At 34.1% G+C, this 13,375-nt stretch overlaps 1 protein-coding gene across 1 annotated transcript in view; it reads left to right on the forward strand.

The window, feature by feature from the left end:
- PAK3 (p21 (RAC1) activated kinase 3) overlaps positions 1-13,375 on the forward strand; it is a 289,996-nt gene that overhangs the window by 233,758 nt on the left and 42,863 nt on the right. The window lies entirely within an intron of this gene.

Raw genomic sequence — 13,375 nt, forward strand, 5'->3', positions numbered from 1 at the left:
AGGGAAAGTCCTATTGAATGAGCCAGAGATGAACAAAATTGACTATCCAGGTAAGGACGAAACTGATCAATAACCCCTAAAAGAGATAGAATACATCATTTTCATCTCCTATACTCATTAAGAATAAAGTTTCCTAGGCCCCACTGCCAGAGATTTGATTCAGGACTATGGAATGGAGACCAGGAAACTGAACTTTAGATAAATTCCTCAGATAATCCTGATCATTAGCTAGACATGGGAACCACAGGACTAGATTATTCACTAGAGCTAAAGGTAGGAGTTACCAGTTCTACAAGTCAGCTATATAATTAGGCATGGTTCTGAAGCATCAATGTGAAACCAAGCTGGATGGCATGAGTAGGCAACAGCAATTGAAAGAGGGAAAATTTGGTTTAAAGAAAGATGAAGTGTTCTTAAGGGCTATCTTTAAATGGGGAATGAGACAAATATTTAGGTGCACTAACTATTATTGTATGTCAGGAACCAGGATGGTACCTTAGAGGTGTCCTGAATGAGAACAAGAGGCTCTGAAGGAAGGGATATAGCTAATGTGCCTGCAAAATTGTGCTAGCCCTTCAGCCAATAGAGTCTGTTTTTGGGTAAGAGAATGTAGGATTTCTTCAGACACTTCACTGTTTTTTCCTAGGATTCTTAGGTTCAGAAAATTATATATTACATACAAGTTTGATTTCTATATTTTATTTCTTTCTCTCCCCCTAGATTTTTTATTAAAGTTTCTTTTGAAATTACCAACTTATCTCAGTAAATAAGGGAAGTCTTCATTAGAAATTTTGGCTAGAGGGTAAGAAGAGCATATCTTAACCCCTTACTTTTGGGGATTGTGCTTGGTGGGAATCAAGGTGAGAAGACCCTGAGAGGCAGAAACTCAGGAAGAAATATATAGCCAACCTTCATCTTCCATTGGGAATTATATAATGATGCTGCATTTCTAGGAGGCTAAAATATACACCTATTTGTGATTTTGGTTCTTTTTTGCATGTGTGTCATTTGGTATCTCTGATACTCTCACTTGATCATAAAAAAAAGTATTATGGTTTCTAGGGCCACCTTATTACCTAGCAAGTCAAATAGTATTCCTGCTCATTGCTCTAGAACAGTGCTATCCAATAGAATTTTCTATGATGATAGAGATGTTGTATATCTGTTCCATCCTATACAGTAGCCACTAGCACATGTGGCTATGGAGCACTTGTAAGATATTTAGTGCAAATGAAAACTATTTATTTAAATTTATTTGTTCTGCACATTTATTGATCATCAACTATGTGTCAGGCACTATGCTAAGTGCTAGAGAAATAAAAATGGGTATTGATGGTGTGAGCCCTCAAGGAACTTAAAGTCTATGTTGATAAATGCTTGACAGAGAGCTACATAAGGTGCAAGGAGAACATCAGAGACAAGCCTATTCAGTTCATCAGCAGAGCTGGCATTTATAGGCATTATTTCCTACCTAGAGTTTCCTTCTTAAGATCTGGTGGACTGGTTGTTTTACATAAGTAAGGAAGCCATACCTTTTCATGTCCATATGCAAGCCTCAGTTCACTCTCTTCATGCCTAAAGCCCAAAAACATAAACTCCACAAGGCAGATTGTAAAAACAGAATATCATGTATTAAAGGGGTTTGGAAAGCAAAAGTTGGCTTTTACATTTTATTTTAATCTACTTAGTTCTTTGGTAGAGCTAACAATAGGAAAGAATACACAATCCACAGAGAAGTAGCATTCTAGATCTTTGCTATCCAATGCAGTAGCCATGTGGCTATTGAGTATGTGAAATGTGGTTAGTACAAATTTAGATGTGTCATATGTGTAAAATAAGTACCTGATTTCAAAAAGTTAGTATGAAAAAAGGATACAAAATATCTCAATAAATTTTATATCTGTCACATATTGAAATGATACTTTACATACATTGTTTTAAATAAAATATGTTAAGATTAATTTTGTCTTTTAAACTTTTTAAATATAGCTCTCAGAAATTTTAAAATATGGCTCACATTATATATATATATATATATGTATATGTATATATACATATTTAACTTTTTAAAACATTAAGTTTATTGGGGTAACATTGATTAATACAATTATATAATTTTCAGGTGTACATTATCATTTGACATCTGTATATTCTATTGTGTGTTTACCACCCAAAGTCCAGTTTCCTTCAACGACCATATATTTGATCTCCTTTATCCACTTCACCCTTCCCCTATCCCCCTATATCACATTATATTTCTAATGGACAGTATTGCTCTAGTTACAGGTTTAAATATGGAAGCTATTTATTTATTCATAAAATGGTATTTTTAAGAGTTGTTTTTTGGGGAGTGGGGAGTGGAAGACATTATAATTTTGTTTTGATTATTCATTCCCGCTAAGATTCAGCTGAGCCAAAACTAGCATTGAATTTAAAAAGAGAGAGAAAAAAGAGATGGTTTCAAATATCTCCCAGATACCAGGTAATGGAGCAAGACTGATTTCTCTAAGAACAAAGATTAAGCCACTAAGCAACGTTGCATACCAAAGAGATTTCCCCTCCTGATCGTTATTTATGCTTCTGACCTCTGATGATGCAAAAGGAAAGTTCTCTATTTCTGCATACCTCTGTAAAGATTTTATAATCTAAAATGAAAAATCAAAGCAGAAATCCTTCTTGCCACTGCAGAAAAGTCTGTTTTAAATTTCCAGAGTTCATCATTTTAAAGAATAACGAAACCAGTTTACTCATAGGCCAGATTTAACTTTTAAGTAAGTCCTTAGAGAGTAGGAAGTCTAATTTATTTCTCATTTTGCTTCCTTTAGTGTCTAGCACAGTGCTTTTATACTTCATAGGCCCCCAAAACAATTTTGTACAATTTTGGTCCATACCAATAGTTTACTTGGCCAAGGTCTAAGACTTACAGAGTTTCCCCTGTCAGCCTCCTCATCACTCTGGATCTGTTTTTGCCTCAATAAACATTTGTTGAACTAATGAGAATGTTTGATTTTCTAGTCCATCCCTTGCTCTGTCCTCTGTGGGGTTTTGTGTGTGTGTGTGTACCTTTCTCTTCTATTATCTGTGTCTCTCTTTTTCTCAATTTGTCCTTATCTCTTTGTTTCTCATAATGACTTAATCAGCCTCTCCACATGTGATTCTTTACCCCTTGTGTATTTTGGTGTGCTGCACGTCTATCTTTTTCATTCACCTTCACCTTCCATTCCCCATTTACACCACACACACACACACACACACACACACACACACACACACACACACAAAATAATCATAATATAAAGTTAAGATGCATTTTAAATAGCTTTTAACACACAATCTAGTAATTTAAATCTATTTACTGTAATGTTATCATTTATGTAACTTACTATTTTTTTATTTTAGTAAATGTTTGCTCTCTTTTCTTAATTTCTAAAGTGAATGGTCAAAATATTGATTTATTTCTCTGTCGATCAAAAAAAAATCCTTTTAAATTAATTTCTCTTTTACTTAAATCGCCCTTAATGGTTTCTTTTTGCCCCATGAATTATTAATCTAAATTAAACAAACTAGTTTCTACTTTCAATCGAGTATTTTCTTTTCATTAAATCTGACTTTTATTGTTTTGCTTTACCTATTATAATGGTGATATTCAAACTTATGACAGTAATCATTTGGTGGTAGGAATAATCAGCCCCAGTACCCAATTTTCAGCTTCAGGGAGCACAACAGCTTATTCTAGGGAGCTGGACTTCAGGAGAACCTCTCCATTAATCACCCTCATCTACTTGGAAAACTAAATTTTTCTAGTATGGGTTTCTGCCATCCTAGCTTTCAGGACTGAGGCCAGAGAATTGGGCTCCGTCTTCCATAAATCAAGTTCAGAATTACATGTCTAATTATTTGAGACCATAGCTATGAGCTGAAGGTTAAAAATGACATTATTTCACCAGGTTTGTTGCGAAAAGTGTTCTATAATTAGCCTACAAAATCTATATATTTTGATCAGCTGTAAAGTTTAAAAAAAAGAAAAAGGAGAAGAATAAAAGCCTGATATCCCCTCCCCAAATTATCATTAACTCAACAACGTAAGTTTGTCATATGGTAGAGACAAGAATCTTCACTTTCTAAGATAGTTAAATAAAATAACTTGTTTAATAAATGGGACAGGGTGAGACAACAAAATCAAATATTTATTTTCAGTCAACAGCTATCATTGGCAAGCATGTGTAATTCCTGAATTCCTGAATATACACAGTAGCCATGTAACAGAGTGCTGAATTTACTAATGTTGGCAGCTGTACTCATAGATTTCTCATTAATGTATTTGAATTCATTTTAAGGTCTTCCACTAAGTGAGAATGCTCTGAAAAACAGACTCTTTTTCTCTTTCAGGTTCATATTTGTATTCTCTTCAACATAATAATAGGAAAACATTTTTGAGGCAGCAACTCAGAAGAAATGGTTTGGATCCAGTTTAGCAAATAACTTTTTTAAAAAAAAAATCAGCTAGCTTTTGTTGAGTGTAATGCACATAACATAACTTAATAGTTAAGAACCAGATTCTAGGAGTCACAGTGACCTCTATTCTCATTCTGTCTCTCTCTCTTTATTTCTCTCTCTGAACATCTGACTGGGAGAAAAGGAGAGTTGTATTAAGAAATAAGCAGGACCCCCTTCCCCTAATGCATGTACCTTTCCCCCATATGTTATCCACTTTTCTTCATTGTCATCTTCACCATAGATCTCTTTCTTCCTGGCTGCCCCAGCCCTAACTGATCTTTTCTATGTTCTGTCTTTCTGAATCCTACAGCTTATATCTGCAATGGCATGTATACACCACTTATATCTTAACTTATCTAGACATTTAAAATTGCTTGAAACTTTGAAAACCATGGAAGAATAAAGGAAGAGTTTTTAGAAAATTTGAAGAAATAGAAAGAGCCCAGATTCTGAACTCAGAAGACTGTGAGCAAATTAATTAATTTTCTAAAAATCACTTTTTCTTATTCATAGTAAACAGAATGCACATATCTCATAATATTGTGAGAAATGAATGAGAGAAGGCATTTAAAGTGATTAGCACAGTATGTGGCACATAGTGAAGTGCTCTGCTCAGTAAATGCTAGTTATTATTAAAGAAAATACACACCTACAGCTACTATTATATAGAGTGGAATATAGTAAGTATTGTAATTACAAAGAGCTACATAGACAGAGAGGAGGGACGAATCATTTATAGCTAAGATAGGGATATGATGAAGGATATGAGAAGGGTGCCTTTAAATAGTAACTTGAGAAGGTGTAGGATTTAACAAGTGGGAATTATAGGAAATTTCATTTGAAGGAAACCAAATGAAATCTTCTTCAGACTGTAGGTTTCATTCACTTTGGTAACCCTAGGGCCTGCAGCAATGTCTGGCACAGAGTAAAGAACTCAACAAATATGTGATGAATGCATATCGAAAATACCAGCAGAATTAAGTCAACAATACCAGTTCTATGGACAGTCAAAAGTACAGTTTGATGGGTGTTAACAGGAAATAATGCTAAAAAGATCTGTTGAGGCCGTGTTATAACAAATTGAGAGATACAAGCTACACTGTAAATCTGAGCTTAATTTTTTAAGACATAGTATAACATTCAAAGGTACACAGGAGTAGACAGTGAAAAGTGGCCCTCCAGCTTGTGTCTCTCAGTCTCTCAGGTATCCTGTACAAAAGAAACCTCCAGAAAGAAATTGTTACTCATTTCTAATGCAAAACTTTCATAGATTCTCTCTGTGTGTGCACACATATGCTGTAATATAAGGTGACACAATGAAATAATTTTTAAAAGTTATTTTGAGTCACCTGCATACATAAATTGTTGCATGTATAAATAAATGGTGAATGTTTACTTATGATGTTTAACTTGTTAATTCACTCTTATTTATATATTTAAAATCATACATTATCTGAAATAACATATAAGTTAGGAGAGATTTTTCTACTCTCACATTTCATGAGCAGTATAATTCAAAATCTTACCATGCATCTTGAAATTTGTTTCTGTAATCATTAGAGCCCATTTTTTAATCACTTATCAGTTATCCAAGTACATCATCTGACTTCCACCTATGTTCTTTATATTTTTGAGTCCACATATGACTCTGTTCCTGGATATTTTATTCCTAGTCACAATTACCCATTCATATAACATTAAGATGATTGCTTTCTGAATCTGTCTTGTAGGTTTATATTTATATCTTCATGATATAATTCTCTACTATATTTCTTTATAAATTTCTATTACAAATTTTCAAACACAAAACTGGAAAGAAAAGTATAGGAACTCCCATATTCTTATTGCCAAAATTCAATATTTATCAATATTTTAATATAATCACAATGCCATTATAACACCTACAGAAATTTAACAATTGCTTGATATTATCTAACACCCAGTCTACAATCAGAGTTTTCCACTTGTCTCAAAAACACAGTTCAGAAAAACACAATTATAAAAAAAATGCCATTGATTTGTGCACAACACTATCCAAAGAAGATCCACACATTGTATTTGGTTATGTCACTTAAGTCTCTACTCTAAAGCAGTCCCTCTTCTTTTTCCACTACCATTGACTTGAAGAAACTAGTCATTGTTATAACACAGCCTCAACAGAATGTACCACATTCTGGATTTGTCTACTAATTTCATTTGATGTCATTTAACTTGCTCCTCTCTTCCTTGTATTTCCTATAAGTAGAAGTTAAGTCTAGAAGCTTAATAAGGGTCAAGTTCAACTTCTGAAAAGATTTATTCATAAATGGTGCTATGTATTTCATATTATATCAGGAGGCACACAGTGTCTGATTGTCCTGTATTTGGGGGATGAGTAAATTGATTAGAAAAAAAATTCAATGGGTAACTGTCCCCTCCGATGCAAAGTTCCTGATCAGCCTTTCATCTAAGGTTTCATCTATTGGTGATTATTGCCCAAAACAATTATTTCATTAGGGATTACAAAATGATGATTTTTTAAAACTGTCATACATTCCACATTTACTAGCTATAATGTTTTTGTTGAGAAGGACTTTACCTCATCAGCCAGTCTTCAGTTACCCCAAAATATGGCCCATACAGGGAAATTCAGATAAATACTTGATTTTTTAATTGCCAGTTTTCAATATAAAGAGTTGGTACCCAAATTGCTTCCAAAAATATCCAATGAGAGGTATTTTGAATTTTTTAGTGGGATGAGGCATTCCCTTTTATTTTAAAAATATCTTTATAAACTCTTAGGTTTTTGTATTTTCAATTTGTTTCAATTAATTGTATTCACTATTATTTTTGATGGTCCAACTGTCCTATCTTTGATACCTTTCACAGCACTGATTTTGAAAGTGACCTTTAAAAAGCTTGTCTGTGACATCTAACTCTTGTAGTTATGGGGTCATACCTTCAGAAATAACTTACTTACATCTTTTTTTTTTTTTTACCAATTCAGGCAGATACTCTCTATGGGCATCCAAAACTAGCATTGGTTGAAAATATTTCAACCTAATGTGTCTTTTCCAAACAGTATTTTATGGATAAAAATAAGTGAATATGAAGAATTACCACATTACTTGAGAGATTTTACAAGAATTTAAATATTAAAAAATTCCCTTTTTTTCCCTGAAGAAAAAATTTAGGGAAAAAAAACCCCTTACTTTGTATTTGGGCATATATGGTACATTACTCTGTGTGTGTTTTTAACATAAGTGGTAACACACTATCTCCTTTTCTGTTATGTGCCTATGTCGTAGTGATGGTTCCATGTCAGTACCTCATTCTTTTTAACAGATGCAATATTTTGTCCTTTCAATGTACTGTAATTTATTTATTCAGGCCCCAATTGATAGACATTTTGTTTCCAATATTTCGCTATTATAAAGGAGACTTCAGTGAAAAGCCTTACAAATAAGCTATGGCATACATATGCAAATTTATTATTAGGATAAATTCCTGAAAGTGGAATTGTTACATGAAAGGATGTGTGCATTTTTAACTTCCAAGTTGCCCTTCATACAGGTTGTTCCATTTAACACTCCCACCAACAATCTATGAGACTACTTATTTGTTCACACCCTCATCAACACAGCCATATTCATTTACTTGGGATTATAGGACTATAATGAAAACACATCCCCACACTGATTTTCAAGAGGAAAAAAATATTTATATGGCAAAACAAAAGGCTATCCTGAAGAATTCACCGGCCAATATAGTCCATGTATGTATTATGCCAAAGTATTTTTGTTGCATGTCTCATCTCTTTGTAGATTAAACCAGCCACACAGCTAAATATGTCAGAAAGTGACAACAGGAGTATTTCTTGAAATCATTGTTCTCCTATGCCTAAAGATACACATTTGGCCAAAGGAATTTTGTCTAACTTGGATCTTTGTCAATTGCTTAATTGTAAAGAATGAGAATATGATTACTCCATCAGTAATTGCAAACAACATTTTTTTTTTTTTTGGCAAGCCCTCACTTCCTGTCCCTCTAAATTAGTTTTAGTTTTAAGGCTTGGGAAAGTAAAAATATCATGTTAGATATTTTCAGACTTATCTTTGCTACTCAATGAGGGGCCCTCTTCTTACTCTAATATGAAATTCCCATATTGAAGATGAGTAGTTTTGAAAGTTGTTTCTTAAAGGACTTGATGAATAGCAGGTTGCTTAAAGAACCTGATGAAGCAGTGTACAGCATAGAACTCAGAGATAAGTGCTGAGAATAAAACCTCTGACTTGTTTTTTCTAATTTACTTTTATTATTAGTTTTTCTTTGTTTAGGAAACTATGGGCAGGAGCAGAAGTGTCTAGTGTGCTTATGGAAATGATTCTTTGCATAGGACCATGCACCCAAAAAGTATTTGCTTCCTATTGGATCTATTTTGAGCTATACATGGTAGAACACTGCTATGAGATATAAATAGATGTAGTTTGAGCTTTATAATAGGCTTTGTGATGAATGAGATTGAAAATGCATTAGCATTTGTAAAGAACGTTTATGGAACAGTGAAAGATGCTCTTTGTTCTATTTAATGCTCTTAAATGCACTGAGTTGTTTGCTCTCCTTGTAAAGAAAGATGATGCCACTTAATCAACCACTGTTAGCAGAGATTGCACTTTGTTTTTTCTAACCATAGTAATGAGCTTGTATTAAGCCACCTGCCCCCCTTGCCTGACTAAGTGAAACCAATGGTGTATACTGTGAAACAGCTGCTTGGACTTAATGTTGGAGTGAGTAGTTGAGAGTTATCTGACCTTTTGAGGGATTAAGCCCTGTAACTGTGACCTCATTATCACTGGGCTATAACCCACTGCGCTCCCTGGCCCCACACCCATAATGTGTTACAGCTTAATTTAAAATTAAATGAGCATGAATACTCTGGGAAGAGTTATGCCCTAGCTGAAGAACAGAAAATTCCCTATCCCATTTTATAATCCTCATAATTAAAGGTTATACCACCCAGCCCTGTCTACATTCCATGTACTTAGAAAGGGACTGAGAAAACATGACTTTTAAATATTTTTTTTAAATTTAGTGGTACATTCTCGAGAGGCAAATCATACGAACACTCTGAAATTCTCTCATTCAGTTATTGCATATAATGGTGACACTGTTCATGTCTATTCCTGAGCTTTAAAAGGCATATGTCTCAACAAAACAAGTAAATGTCTGATAGTATTGAACAATATAATATCTATGTATTATTTACATCAAGTGCATTAATATACCAAGACAATGTCTAGAGAGGGCCCTATAAGTAATAACTGTATCTTAAACACCCAGCAGAAGATAAAGTTCAATCCTAAAAACTAATCCTAGACTCAGTCCACTCTTGCCACATGACCAAATCTTAACTAAGAAAACAGAAGAACCGTCTTGTATGGTTATGTCAAAGGAATCAAATGTACCATGATCAGGGACAAAGTAAATGGCTTTCAAGGGACAAAAGGACAAAGTGAGCAGAAAATTAGAGACAGGAGAAATATTTTAGGGACGTGTCTTAGATACAAATGTGGACTTTGGGAAGTACCAGACTTGCACTTAGCATTAAAGTAAAAATGCTGAAGATTTATAACAGAGCATGAAATGGTGGTTAAGCACATGGGCTGTGGAGTCGAACTAATGATTTTTTAGCTTAGCTGCTAACTGTGTAAACTTGGACAAGTTGCTTATTATTTCCCAGTTCCAGTTTCATCAGTTGTAAAATGAAGGTGCTAGAACTTACTTCATATGATTGTTATAGAATGAGAATAAAGTGAGATCATTCATTCACAGAGATCAGGCAGAAGGCAAGTCTCCATAAATGATATAGCCTTTTCTAGTAGCAGCAGCAATAGGAATAGATGTAAAAAAATTATCCTAAATGTGGATTAAACCCCTGACTGTAATCTCATTAACATTAGATTTATACTTATAAAACTTTAAATGTGAATATTACCTATTCTTTGGTTCCATCACTCTTATTCTACAAGATTCTCCTTGGACTCTGTTGAGCTGTGTAGTCCTCTTGCCCTTTTCTTTCTCTCCCAGTCTATGAGCTTCCTACTAGCCTCTATTCATTGCCCTTCTTCCCCTCCTCTAATTTCCATACTGAAATGAGAGTAATTTATCTAAGTTATAAATCCTACTATGTTGCTGTTTTGGCAACTACTCATGATCGTGGCTTGACATTGACTCTTAGCAGGAAACATCAAAACCTGATGTAGATTACTGATAATTAAATGGACTTAGGATAAACAGTAAATTGTTTTTTCTAGACCCTTCAGAATAGATGCCGATGTTTCCATTTGAGTATTAAGTGGTTGGCCAGGTCAGGGAGAAATTGTTGATAAAGCATTTAAAGTGATGTTAAGAACCCAGCAGTATATACCACGTTGTAATTGATGATGAGGTCCAATGGTTAAATAACCTGTTGGTTTAATATTCTTGAACCATAGTATAGGTTAACTGAAAATTCTTTTGCTCAAAATTAGGAGACTTTTGTTACTTCAACTAGCTGTGTTATCTTGGGCATGTCCTTCCTACTCTCTGGGCTTCAGATTTCTCATTTGTAGTGAAGAAGTCAAACTGGATGATCTCTATTTTTCCTTGAATTTTAATAATGCTTGATTTCTTTATAGCATCTAAGTGACTGAGACTTGGACTAAATAAACAAAGCTCCATCATAAACAAATGTTCTCCCTACAGCAATCTGGCTTTAATATAATTGGAATGGAGAGATAATAGGGATGAATGTAATTAAATGGCATAAAAATTAAATTGACAATGTTGACCATTTAAGCAAACCAGCCTGAGTATTCCAGAGAATTAGGAGTTTTAAGTCCCATCTTTGTTAGTTTGATTTCTGGCATTCTGACATCCTAAAGTGCTGCATGATACTGACTTTTTTTTTATTAAAGTGATTGATTGATTTGTATAGCTGCCCACTGAGATACTTCGACATAACCCAGGCTGCTGCAAAGCTCATCTTTTGAGAATCAGTGTGACATCATCTTTTGAGAATCAGTGTGACATCTTGTTGGCTAAAAGATGGTTTCTTTGGGAATATACACTACTGTGCTTCACTTATTACATGAGAGTACTTCCAACCTTCCTCACCAAGGACTCCTTCAATTATTTGTCTTTGTGAACTCGAAGTTATAAATAATTATAACTATTAAACTATATTTTTTCTTGTACTTTATTAAGCAAAAATATGTATAACTGCTGCTTAGAGCTTTTAATCAGCAAGATATGCAATATAATCATAAGCTGATATCATTCTAGCTAAAAGGAAATACATATGATATTTTAATTAGCTTCGTCTTATGCAAATGTCAATATTCTTTTATGAAATTGAAACATCAAAATATCTTGGAACTTCTCAGATACTTAAAAAGATTCCTAGTGATCCAAAGACTACAATTTTAGAACTTAATGATTATTGGGTTGATTATTTTCTAATCTATTTATTAAGTTCCCAAATTATAGTGTGTGGATGATGATGATGACTTCTATTATTTATTGGCAATTACTATATGCCAGGACTGGTTTTAAACACTGTATACATTTGATCTATCTTTAATCCTGAGCCACAGAGAGGTTAAATTATCAGAGTCACAAAACTAGGAACTGGTAGAATTTGAACCTGAGGAAGATTGAGTAGATGGGGTGAGGATTACTTGAGGATTCTTCACCCATTGGTGAGCAAAAAAAAAAATGCTTTAAGAGATGAATAAGAGAAGGAGAGTCACATTCATACCAGTTGAATATGGAAAGGCATCAGAACTAGGGTACAGAGAGATGTTAGAAGTGCTAAGATAGAGCTAGAGATAAGGCACTAAGTTTAGTGCGGGTTAGTACCTGAGCATATATATTTCAGTTGAGGATTCTACAAAGGGTGGAAGTTGTACCAGTCAATAACTTATTGGTCAGTGCAGTGAATTCCAAGTGGCTAACAGCATGTTAGTATGGGGGAGGGGAGTAGGAAGTGGAGAGGAGGAGGCTATCACCACTTTAAGATTGGGGACAAGAGTTGGGGGGAAGGAGAAAATGGCTCCCACTAGACAATTACATATATGCAATAAGTTGGGGGAAAGAGAAAGGAGGAGAAAGCCTCATTTTTGAGTTAATAACCGATGCCCTAGTATTTCAGGGTCTTTAAACCTTTGTGGATTAGGGATTTATGGCAATTCTACACCACAGAATGCCATAAGACACAGGATATTGGCATTCCAGGGTTAGAACTCTAGCAATTTTAAGACAATGAAATGCTGACAGAGATGAGAGACAAAAAAGCCCAAGGATTTGAAAGGTAAAGCTCTGGAGGTATTAAACACTAATACCTTGCACTCCATTTCAATCACAATTTTAGCCCTTAGACAATGGAAATGGGCTTAAGGGGCTGGGGATGGGGTGACAAAGAAAGCGAAGGCCACCCGGGCAGGAATTTGGGGCCTCCCTCACTAGCTTTAACTAGATCAACTCTCACTTAATATTGAGGGTTCCTTCATATGGTTTCATTTGACAAAGACATTCCAATCTTAAAGATAAAGACAAAACCACATCACTAAGAAAGAATAAAGGACATAGAACCTCAAAAAAGTATTCTTGACCCTTTTTACTGTTTTTTTTTTAATTTTTCAATTACAGTTAACAGACAATATTATATTAATTTTAAGTGTACAACATAGTAATTAGACATTTGTATAACTTACAAAGTGATCACGCTGATAAATCTAGTACTCATTTGACACCATACATAGATATTATGATATCATTGGCCATATTCTTTATGCTATAATTACATCCCCATGACTATTTTTTAACTACCAAATTGTATTTTTTATTTTTTATTTTTTAA

Source organism: Pteropus alecto, unplaced genomic scaffold (assembly GCF_000325575.1).
Source record: "Pteropus alecto unplaced genomic scaffold, ASM32557v1 scaffold107, whole genome shotgun sequence".
Lineage (NCBI taxonomy): Eukaryota > Metazoa > Chordata > Mammalia > Chiroptera > Pteropodidae > Pteropus > Pteropus alecto.